Below are 12,080 nucleotides of genomic sequence, written 5' to 3'. Positions count from 1 at the left end.
CCATATTGTGCCATTCACATCCTCCAATCACCTCAAAAGAACCTCACCATCAATGAACTGCAACCAAAGTGAAATCACAGTTGACCTATAAACACCGCATGGAGTGAATTGGAAAAGTGAGGTGTCCCTCCAAATTCTAGACCAACAATCCTCCCTTATCCAGAACCATCAGGAAGTAACTAAATTTGTTATCCATTTCATTGGTCCTGTGACATCTTACAGTATGAAATTTGTCTTCAGTTCATAAAGGGCTGCACAGCAATTAGTTGCTTGCAAACTGTTTTGAAATTGATTTTGCATTGCTGTTACAGTGCTAATATGAAGTGATTACAGTTAAAACTAAAGCTCTGAAATTCCCTACCTAAACTTTACCCTCTCTCACCTCCTTTCAGATGCTCCCTAAAATCTGTTTGTCCAAGAGGTTTAATGTTTGCTTACACTTTGTCAAACTTTGATTTAATGTGATTTATTGCTTCTACTGCGGTGCAATAAAAAGTGTTGTCCTATGTGCCATACAGGCAGATCATACTATACAAGTTCATCAGGCTAACAGAACAGACTGCAGGATACAGGGTTACCATTGCAAAGAGAGATCAACATTAACATTTAAGAGATTCATTCAAAAGTTTGATAATAATTGGGAAGAAGCTATTCTTGAATCTGTTTGTACATGTTCAAACTTCTGTATCTGCTGTTCAGAAGGGTGTGGAAGAGAGTACAACCAGAGTGGGAGAGATCTTCGATTATGTTGGTTGCTTTCTGGATGCAGGGGAAGCATAGATGGAGTCAATGGATGGGGGGCTGGTTTGTATGATGGGCTCAACTGTTCACCACTCTGTAATTTCTTGTGGTCTTGGGAAACGCAGTTGCTATACCACTCTATGATGAATCCAGGTAATATGCTTTCTATGGTGCATCTATAAAAAATCGTCCTTATGGATGTGCCAAATTTCCTCAGCCTCCGGAGGAATTAGAGGCATTGCAGTGCTTTCTTGACAGTCAATGTGGATGGACCAGGACAGGTTGTTGGTGATGGTGAACGCTCCTGTGAAGTTATTCAAATATTATTCCAATACAGTTTGTTATTTTTGGCTTTCAGTTATCATTAAACCTGTCCTGGTTAGATCAAGTAACCCAACATCCTGCTGTAAAACAGAGCGAGAATTCTGCATGTTTCACATAGCATGGTCAAATCAGGTTTCCGCACTGGATTTCAGATTGAGCGTAAATATTCTCCGCAGGATTCTGCAGTTACAGAACACATGGGCCTTTAGAAAGGAGACTGGGCTTTGGATATGCGCCAATGCTTTCTTATAACGTGCTCCTGGCTCCTCTAAAATTGGCTACCAGTAAATTCCCTGAACGGTTTAGTATGCCGGGGAAGGAAGTCACCTTCTCAGCAAAGATACAAACCCTTTAGGAATCTACTTTTTTTTCAAAAGAAAAGATATTTCAATGGAACTGGCGGCAGGGATTTGCGAACACGAGTATAGAGTTGCTCCGCCAGAACTGAAGCAGACGGCCACTGAAGGACAGTAGGAAGAGCCCATCACAGCATCATTCCCAATTCGAATCGATGAGAGTGTACTCGTGGTCTCTATCCGCCTCAGCGATGAGGCGATTATCGAGATTTTAAATGATTTCATGTTCGAATTACTTTTAAAGAAAAATGCACCGCTCATGTCACTAGGACCAAAACATGAATGAACAGTCCGCCCGCAGAGAGTGGAAAAACAATCGTATACGTGGGAAATACGCAGTTTGATGATCAAAACAATCCCGTCTCTTGTTTGTACGTTTCTGGCTGAGACCAAGTGTGTTTTGGGTTGGTGCATGTGCTCCCCTGGCCGTGTCCCGTGTTCTGAGTGTGTGCGCCTGGCCGTGTCCAGTGTGCTGGTTATGTCCCCTGTCATGTACATATGTACCGGGCTCCGATAGTCTCTTTGCCTGTGTGTATGTGTTTGTATGTGTGTACACACAATCGATTCTAAAGAAGTCATACAAAACGCGATATGTCACCTCTGTATCTCTACAGATGCTGCCAGAGCTCCAGCTTCTCCAGCATTCTCTGTTTGTGTCAGATTTCTAACATCCGCAGTATTTTGCTTTCATTGGAGTGTCTAATTCAATGCCATTTCGCCACTAGGACTGCCACTATGTGTGCCTGTATATATATGGTTGTGTACTTTGTATGTATGTGCATGTTTTCTGTGTGTCTAAAATAACACGGTGTGAAGCTGGATGAACACAGCAGGCAAGCAGCATCGGAGGTGTGTGTCTGGTTGCGTTTGTATTCTTGGTAAGTCGTGTGTGTGTGTGTGTGTGTGTGTGTGCGTGCGTGAACTTGGCTGTGCCAGAGGTTCTGGTTGTATCGAAGTTGTGTGTATATGTGCGCCTGGCAGTGCTATCCAGTGTATCTCTGTCTGGGTCTGGGTACATATTTAGCCTGGCAGCGCTGCCCTGTGTGTGTCTGTCTGGGTCTGGGTGTATATTTGGCCTGTCATTGCTGTCCTGTGTGTGTCTGTCTGGGTCTGGGTGTATATTTGGCCTGTCATTGCTGTCCTGTGTGTGTCTGTCTGGGTCTGGGTGTATATTTAGCCTGGCAGTGCTGCCCAGTGTATCTCTGTCTGGGTCTGGGTGTATATTTGGCCTATCATTGCTGTCCTGTGTGTGTCTGTCTGGGTCTGTGACCGGATACGTGTCTGCGTTTAATGTGATCCCTGGCCATGGCCAGTACGTGTGTTTAAGATTGTACAACAATTTTAGCTTTACAATTTCCTCTAATTCAAACAAGTTCTTTTTTTCCGAAACAATATTTGCAGATGTGCGCGCTGGAGACCTTTGCGAGTTAATTAGAACAAAGGGCAAATCCAAAGATGAAGTTTCATTTACATTCTCCTCAGCAACCTCCCTCCCGCAACAACCGCTGCCCCCACCCCCAGCCCTGGCACGCCGTCCTTACCTTATCGTTCTGGGATCTGAGAAGTTTAAAATTCATTCTTTCATTTAGAGGATTCTCCGGGATTCATTCCTTTGCGTTTGTCTTGAGGTAAACGATGGGCTCACGTTGATGCTTTAACCTGGGAGTGGACAGTGTTGCCAACAAAAATGTGTTCTCCCTCGATCTGATCTGTTCACAGCCAATGCTTCGCTGTCTGTGAGTGTGTGCGTGTTTATTTTTTTAAGAGGGGTGTTTTCCAGCTCAGGAGGTGCTAGCTTGTGGTCACACACTCAGAGCGAGTTTCGTTGGATCCGCAGTGAGGATTTTCTGTCTGTCTCTCTCTCTCTGTTTGCAGCAGCAGTGTCAGTTTCCCTGTCTTTGCCAATTAACCAGCAATTCCAGCACCTCTCTGCGCAGCGTCCTGTCCTGACCATCAGTGAATGAGATCCCCCAATCGCGCCTCCCGTCAGCAGACTACCTGCGACTGAAACGGACAAACGGAACTGGTCCCAAATTCAGGAGGAGGTCCACATACCAGCCTCACGTCGGATTTTCAGGAGAACTTCCTGGTTGCTAGATGTGCAACAGTTTGAACCCTACCCGCTGACAATGGTTTCCCAAACTGCAGCTACAACAGGGTGTGAGCAAAACGTGAACACGTACAAAGGTGGGATAACAAAGTGTGGAGCTGGAAGAACACAGCAGGCCAAGCAGCATCTCAGGAGCACAAAAGCTGACGTTTCGGACCGATGCTGCTTGGCCTGCTGTGTTCATCCAGCTCTACACTTTGCTATCTTGTATTCTCCAGCATCTGCAGTTCCCATTAGCACACGTACAAAGGTGGGGTCGCGTTCACAGATTCATTCGATCCATTGATCAGCTGGCGTGCTTCCTCATCGGCAAGGATCAATTTACAGGGACAATTGATAAATTCAGATCCGGAAGACACTTACTGTTGGAATCTGCGTGCTTGTCTGAAAAAGAGCAATAACTAACGATGTAGAACTTCTTTACTGTCGATTAAACTAGCTTGTGTATTAGATCAAGAAACCAGGAACCGTCATGTTGGGACATGTGTATAAAACATGTCGTCATTCTAGACGTTCGAAACATTTAATTGCCTGTCCGAAATATTTGGGATGTTCTGAGGGAATGACCTTCAGGGTTACTAGGACACATCTTTCGTATGTATATTAGATATTCACGCTACCAAATGGATATATGGAAAAATACAACACTGTGGCTGCTGGAAATCTGAAATAAAAACAGAAATGCAAGGAATACTCCATGTGCCTAACAGCAACTGAGAGAAACAGAGTTATGCAGCTGACCTTTCAATTTGTTAAAAAGACTACATTTATACCATGTGTGACACATAATGAGAAAATGTTACTATGTGTGTATATATATTGTCATTGAATACTTTGGGATCAATATTAACAATTTTGCAACTTCTGTAGCATTCCAGAAGTTGCCTCACACAATGAAATTTAAAAAATAATCTATTCACCAAGATGCATCGATTGATTGTAAAGCACTTTGTGATGGCTCATTGATGTGATAAGGTGCTTCATAAATGACAACTATTTTTCTTTGCCAGAAACCATACAGTTAACAGCCACGTACACAATAATCCTTATGATCTATGTATTTTGTCTCCCTTTATTAAGACTATTTAGCCTTGTTAAGTGTCTTTGAATAATTTCTACACAAGAAATAATTTTAAAGAAGAATGATGTGCAGCCTGAAACAGATCCTGCTGTCTGGATATCCTAAATTAATCTAATATTATTTGTCAGTATTTGTCCCATATCCCTCAAAACTGTTCTTTTTCATGTATCCATCCAGATGTCCTTTAACTGTTGTAATTGTACCAGCCTCTGGACCTGTTGTGATGGGAGGCAATTTGCAAAGAAAATGTATTTTAGATGTTGTAATTCTACTCACCTCTACCACTTCCTCGGGTGGCTCATTCGATACACGCACTACTCTCTGCATGAAAGAGTTGCCCATTAGGTCCCTTTTAAATCTTTCCCCTCTCAGCTTAAACCTGTATTGTTTAGTTTTGGACTCCTCTATCCTGAGGAAAAGATCTTGACTATTCAACCTATCCATGTTCCTGATGATTTTGTAAACCTCTTTAAGATCACCTCTCAGCCTCTGACATTCCAAAGAAAATAGCCTCAGCCAACTCAGCCCTTCCATCCCAAAACCAGTCCAACCTGTCTCTGCCTCCCTAATCTGTTCTTCCTCTCATCCATCCCTTCCTCCCACCTCAAGCCGCACCTCCATCTCCTACTTACTAACCTCATCCCACCTCCTTGACCTGTCCGTCTTCCCTGGACTGACCTATCCCCTCCCTACCTCCCCACCAATACTCTCCTCTCCACCTATCTTCTTTTCTCTCCATCTTCGGTCCGCCTCCCCCTCTCTCCCTATTTATTCCAGAACCCTCTCCCCATCCCCCTCTCTGATGAAGGGTCCAGGCCCGAAACGTCAGCTTTTGTGCTCCTGAGATGCTGCTGGGCCTGCTGTGTTCATCCAGCCTCACATTTTATTATCCTTCAGATCATGTTGTTTTTTCAATTATTTCCATTTTCTGATATAGGCCTAAATAACAGTTGCTTTTGATATTTTTTCCTCATTCAGTAGCTATAATGTATCCTATGGCCTCAATTAGAATTTCCAGCCCTGCTTCTTAAAGCAACTTGCTTTAGAAACTTAGTTTCTCTGTAGTTCCAAATATTTCTTGGCCAAGTTTCAATTCTCAATGAAGCAATGAATCTCTTCCAGACTAAGCACGATAATTCAAGTCAGGTCCCAGCTCTGGAAAAGACTTTTCCATCACTTCTCTTAAACTAATATCAGCTAGAAGATAATTTATTTCTTACTTATACCCTTTAAATATTTCTCAGTTACAAAACATAATGCTCCAGATTTTATTAACCTCTGGCATCATTATTTCTCCGAAACCGGCCACAATTTTAGGCAGTTGCCGTTTTGTGCACATAAACCCTATAGTTCCAGTCAATGGTTAGATTTCAGCCACCTGCAGGGGACTGAGAGTAGTTTAAATTTCAGCTAAGGGGGATAAAAGGAATAAGAGGGGGAAAATGGAGTGCATGATTGAGCTCCTGGGGAACTTGTAAGTTGATTATACAAATTTCTATAGGTATGTGAAAAGGAAAAGTCAAATGTGTGTCCCTTGCAATCTTAAACAGAGGAGGTTACAATGGGGAACAAAGAGGTGATAGACCAATTAAATATATATTTTGTTTGTGTCTTCACAAAGGAGGGCACAAATAAAGTCTAAAAATGTTGGGGAATGCAGGATCCAGTGAGAGTGAGGAACTGAAGGAAATCAGTTTTCAGAAGGAAGTAGTTTTGGGGAAATTGATGGGATTAAAGTCTGATAAATTTTCCAGGGCTTGGTAACCTACATCCCTGAGTACTCAAGGAAATGGTGCTGGAAATAATGACGCATTGGTAGTCATATTTCAAGATTCTATAGACTCTGAAACGTATTGACTCTGGATTGGAGGGTAGTTCATGTTATAAGGAGGTTGGAGAAAACAGGGAATTATAGTTCATTTAGCCTAGCATCTGTAGTAGGGGAAAATGCAAGAGTCTATTATAAAAGATTTAATAGCAGAACACTTGGAAAACCATGAAAAGATTGGGCAGAGTTGGTATAGATTTATGAAAGGATTCATTCCTGACAAATCTACTGGATTTCATGCAGGATGTAACTTGTAGTGTTGATAAGAGGGCAGCCAGTGGATGCATTTCACTTGGATATTCAGAAGGTTTTTGATAAAGTCCCATAAAGGAGCTAGCATGTAAAATTAAAGCACATGGGATTAGGGGTAGTGCATTGAGATGGATAGAGAGCTGGCTGATATATGGGAAACCAGGCAGGTCATTTTCTGAGTGGCAGCCGGTAACTAGCAGAATCAGTGCTTCAGCCCAAACTATTCACAGTATATATTAATGAATTAGATGAGGGAACTAACTGCAATATCTTCAAGTTGGCAGGTGACACAAAGCTGGATAGGAGAGTGAGTTGCGAGCAGGATGCAGAGAGCTTCAGTGTGATTTGGATAAGTTGAGTGAGTGGGCAAATGCATGGCAGATGCAGTATAAATGTGGATGTATATGGCAGGTTATCCACTTTGGATCCAAAAACAGGAGGGCAGATTATTATCTGAATGGCGATAGATTGGGAAAAGGGGAGGTGTAATGAGACCTGACTGTCCTTCTACAACAGTTGCTGAATGTAAGCATGCAGTGCAGCATGCAGTGAAAAAGGCAAATGGGATATTGACCTTCATAACAAGAGGATTTAAGGATGCAAGGGCAGGGGAGTCATGCTGCAAGTGTACAGGCCTTAGTGAGACTACACCTAGAGTATTCTGTGCACTTTTGGTCTCTGACAATGTTCTGGCCATGGAGTTACCAGGCTGATTCCTGTAATGGCAGGACTGATGCATGAATAGAGATTAGATTGGTTAGTACTATATTCATTGGTGTTCAAAAGAATTGGGGAGGGCGTGTGCAGTTTCATGGAAACCTATGAAATTCTAAAATAACTATACAGGAAGAATTTTCCTAATGACCAGTGAGTCCAGAGCCATGGTCACAGTCTAAGGGTATAGAGTAGCCACTTCAGAACTGTGATGAGGACAAATCTCTTCTTTCAAAGCATGGTCACCCTGTGGAATGAGCTCTCATAGTATCCAGCTTTTACTTTAAATCCAATGCACATTTAATTGAACCAATATTATCAAAAAACTCACATCAAATTAACCAACTTGCACATCACTTGTCCTTTGTTTACTAGCAGCACCCAATATTTGGGACCCAGTTTGAAATCAAAATTTAAAAGGTTTTGAAAGAGTTAAAATAATGCTCACAGGCTTGAGAACATTGATCACTTCTGTGACTGTTTCTAGCCCATTGAATATTCCCGTTGGCAGATTAATCTGAAATTAAGAGAAAAGAGTAATCAAAAATTACTACACGTCATGAATCTATAATTTGTCATGATTTGAAAATAGAACATTTACTAAAGTTACTGGGTGGTGCAGTGAAATTGAGCCTGAAGGAACTGAAACATCTTGAATACAAACTGGAGGGATGAAAGCTTCCAATACTGGAATAGTGTTGGAAAATCACAGCTAGACTCCCATTAATGACTATTAAAAACAGTAACTTGCATTTATACGATAGTTTTTAAAATCAATGGACAATTCAATTTTTTGAACTGTAGTCACTGTTGCAGGAAACACAGCAGCAAATTTGCACAGAGCAAAATCTCATACATAGCAATATGATAACAGTCAGCTAATCTGATTTGTGACTTTGAGGAATAAATATTTGTACGAACTCAATGAAATAGTTCCTGTTCTTCTTTGAAATAGTACTCCACCTGATCTTTACATTTACCCCAGCGGGCAAGTGGTTCTACAGTTCAATATTCCCTCCAAAAGATGGCACATCCAATGATGCAGTAGTCTGTCTGTATTGCACTGGGATGTTGATCCTAATACTTGTGCTCAAGCCCTGGGATATATCTGGCCATATCACTCAGTGAAACTGCAGGATGATTAATTTAGAAAAAGCTGGCACCACTAAGAATGTGGACTGTTTCTTTCAGATGATGCATGATGCACGGAACTTTAGAAGGCTTTTCCTCTACATTTGATCATGTTTCCCTCATGTGTGAATACTGACCATTTAAAATAGGTTTGAATATTAAATTAGACAAAAGTTAGATGAGATTTAATTTCTGGTATTATCCAACATTAACATTCTTTCACAAGGCAATCAGATAGCACAGGACTTCCAAAAATCAAGATGGCTCAGTCTTTTATTAATTTAACTCTTTCTATAACAGTTAATCTTTATTGATTAATAGATAATCTTTACAAGAGTACCAGGGTTATTCTGGAATGAGTTAAACCTCTATCTTCATTTTTTAGTGTATATTGATGATCTCTGCTTTCATTATGTCTTTAGATGATGAGGAAGCAGGGTTACAACTTTTGCACTCCTCAGAGGAAGATAAAGATAACAATTGGAGCTATTATTAGTAAAAAGAAAACAAGAGAAAACCAAACACAGAAGTTAAAACACACAGAGATTTTTGGTAAGTGAATACATAACAAAAAAGAAATGGTCAAAAAATTCTTTACATTTTTCTCAATTTTGTTTCCTGTTCATCATTCATATATACATTCTGTCAGTGTTTGGTTCATCTTGATTTTGGCTCTTCTTTCTTTCAATAATCTAATAATCTGGCCAACTCTACACCGACATCTAACAATTCAAAAATAGCTGCGAAATAAGTTTAAGTCATGTACTTATAGTGAAAACGCAATGCGACTCAGGAATGTCCTAACGTTTGCTGCAGTTACCGCAATATTTCATTACTTGCATAATGAAGGATTGTAACTTATTCTCCAATCTTCTGCAGTTCACAAAGGTATTCTTCTTCTTCCTCATCTCTCTCTCTCTCTCTCTCTCTCTCTAGTTCAGGCTAACAGTCTTTTTTCCTCCCTCCCATATAGCTAATAAAAACATAGGAATTCAGAGCAGAAGTTTGACCTTTGGTGCTTCAGGCCTCTCTGCCATTCAGTAAGATCATGGCTGATCTTATCATGTTACAAATTTAATATTCCTATATATCCCTAATAACATCAGATGCCTTTTCCTCACAAGAATCTATCTAGCTCCGCCTTAAATGGATTTGTAAACAGAGATCCATTTGCTCATCTGCCCCACTTAGTCACTTATTTTTCATGGAATATGTGGCCTTCATATTCTTCCTACCAAAATGCATCACCTCATACATTGTTAAATTGAACTTCAATTGGCAATCACATGTCCCCAAACTGTAAGTTTATATCACCATACATATCTCCTACTGTTATCACTAATGCAGACGAAGATAACCTGCAGCACACTGCGGTGACAATTCCTGATGGAGTGAAAGGCAGAAGTACATGAATCTTTGCTGAAAACAGCAATAAAGAACAGATATCAGAGTAATGTTCTCTTTTTATATAAATGCACATTGGTTGTGAAATGCAGGTGGCTGGAAGGTCTGCTATTCCGAAAGCTTTAGTGCTTACAGACATAATGAAATAAGAATTAGATGCAGCAGTTCTTAGACTGCTCAAGCCTGCCTCAATATTCAGTGAGGTCATGTCTAATTTGACTTGATATTAGCTAAACTATCCTTTGTTTCTCATGACATTCTGTTCCCAAATAATTCAAGATTCTATTTACAGCAGCCTTGAATATATTCAAAGAATTTGCTAACTCCGCTATTCTTCATGGTGAAGAATTCCAAAGATTCAAAATCGTCCGGGAGAATACATTTCTCCTAATTCCTACATTAATCAGATGACATCCTACTCTAAACTATGCTTTCTGGCTATATCTTGTCTCAGAAGTGGAAACAGCCTGTCAGCAATTCAACTGGGACATTTGCTTCGACTTCTTTATGTCTCAATAATATCACCCCTCATTCTTCAAAATTTCAATGAGTTTAGGCCCCATCTCATCTGCCTTTTATCATAGGACAATTTATCCTTCTCTGAACTGCTTCCAATCCAAGTATGTTCCTCCATAAGTAGAGAATATTTGTTATACTTTTTATGCTAACATTTTGTAGTTCATATATGTAGTTCATACATTGATGGGAAGAATATACAGAAAATCATGAGTTGTCACAAATGTGAAATATGAATTTAATCACGAGGATGGTAAATGCCTTTTAATGGCGATTATTGCGGGCCTCATTGATTGCAAATCTTACTCTATTTGTTGCAAATCTCACATATTAATGTGTAGCTTCCTATTTTAGCACCCGCTGCAGGGAAACTAGATGTCAATAATTCCCATCAGAACTTCAGAATGGCTGCTTGGAGCTTGTCGTTTGCTTCTCCAGGCTACTCTCTTCAACACACAGCAACGTTGTCTCGGGACACATTCCAATGCATCAGCCAAATGCAACCCACGTCCATGGATATTGGCATCTTATATTTGGAAAACTTGCAGGACCCTCATGGCATCTTTGTGATCCACTTACATGACACTTAAAACCATGTTTCAGGCATCACTGGCCTCTACAATTACAATGCTGCTGGAAAGGTATTTTGCCGACACATACAGGTGTATAACTCATTCATTGGGCCAGGCTGCATATCAGGGATATCCTAGTGCACATGTTCTTTGAATCTACCTGGATGCTCATAGCAAACCTGCCTTGCCTTTCAGTACCTTTTCCCATTAGCGAAACCTGCCAGACTCACATTACTTCCATGCTCCTTGCTGTTTAGTGCAGGTGCAAAGCCAGAATGCTTTGTCATAATTGTTAGCCGTCCTCAGTCAAGTCAACAGAGATAGTATTCAATCAGAATGGGGTCCCGGAACATTAAGTCAAAGGCAACCTCCAATATCGGTCCAGATGGGGTGAGGAGGAGTTGAATAGCCAGCAGAACACCAGCAGTATCGGCTTTCTTGGTCCTAAGATAGGCTGTTTTCTCCTGGAAAGATGAAAGAGAGGGATTCAGTGAGGTAAAAGTGGGTTGTGCAACTGTTAGTAATGTACAAAAGGAGTAAATGTGGTGAGTTTTCCTGACTGATTGAGTGGCACAGAGGCTTAGTGACAGTGGTAGAGCATGAGTCTTGATGGGAGGTGTGTGCAGTAGCAGAGACACAGTGAATGTGGTAAAATGGAGCGAAGCTGGTAGCTCTTACCCTAGTGGAACAAAGAAGGTCATTGACCTGCTGTGCATTCTTCCACATGCTGCTGGGACCACACTGACCCCAGGCAGCCCCCTCCAATCAGATTGGTCAGGTCTGGCATTGTGGCCCCTTCTGCCAGTCCTAGAGCAAGAAGACGACTCTCCTCTGTATTACCCTGCCCTCCAGAAGCCCTGGAGACTATCGAAAAAGTGGGGCACCAATTTCCCCTTCTCTGCCATATCTGCGATAAACGTGAGTCACCATGCAGGGTAGCTCCAGGCTGACAGAGCTCGTCCTGCTGCCTGAAGCTTTTTAAAGGTGGGCCATGTGCCAGCGATGACAGTTCAGGATAATGGTGAGTTTTTTCTAGTTACGGTGAATGGTA

The 12,080-nt window shown here is 41.2% G+C and overlaps 1 protein-coding gene across 3 annotated transcripts in view; it reads right to left on the bottom strand.

The window, feature by feature from the left end:
- LOC125456983 (adhesion G-protein coupled receptor G6-like) overlaps window positions 1–3,558 on the bottom strand; it is a 205,003-nt gene extending 201,445 nt beyond the window's left edge. For all 3 annotated transcript variants that reach the window (XM_059650387.1, XM_059650386.1, XM_059650388.1), the window contains exon 1: window positions 2,963–3,558. The gene's annotated coding sequence lies outside the window, so the exon portion shown is untranslated. The remainder of the gene's footprint in view (window positions 1–2,962) is intronic.
- Window positions 3,559–12,080: the final 8,522 nt, after the last annotated feature.

Source organism: Stegostoma tigrinum, chromosome 12 (assembly GCF_030684315.1).
Source record: "Stegostoma tigrinum isolate sSteTig4 chromosome 12, sSteTig4.hap1, whole genome shotgun sequence".
Lineage (NCBI taxonomy): Eukaryota > Metazoa > Chordata > Chondrichthyes > Orectolobiformes > Stegostomatidae > Stegostoma > Stegostoma tigrinum.
Note: the sequence above shows the minus strand (reverse complement) of the source record. Positions and strands in the feature narration are given on the sequence as shown.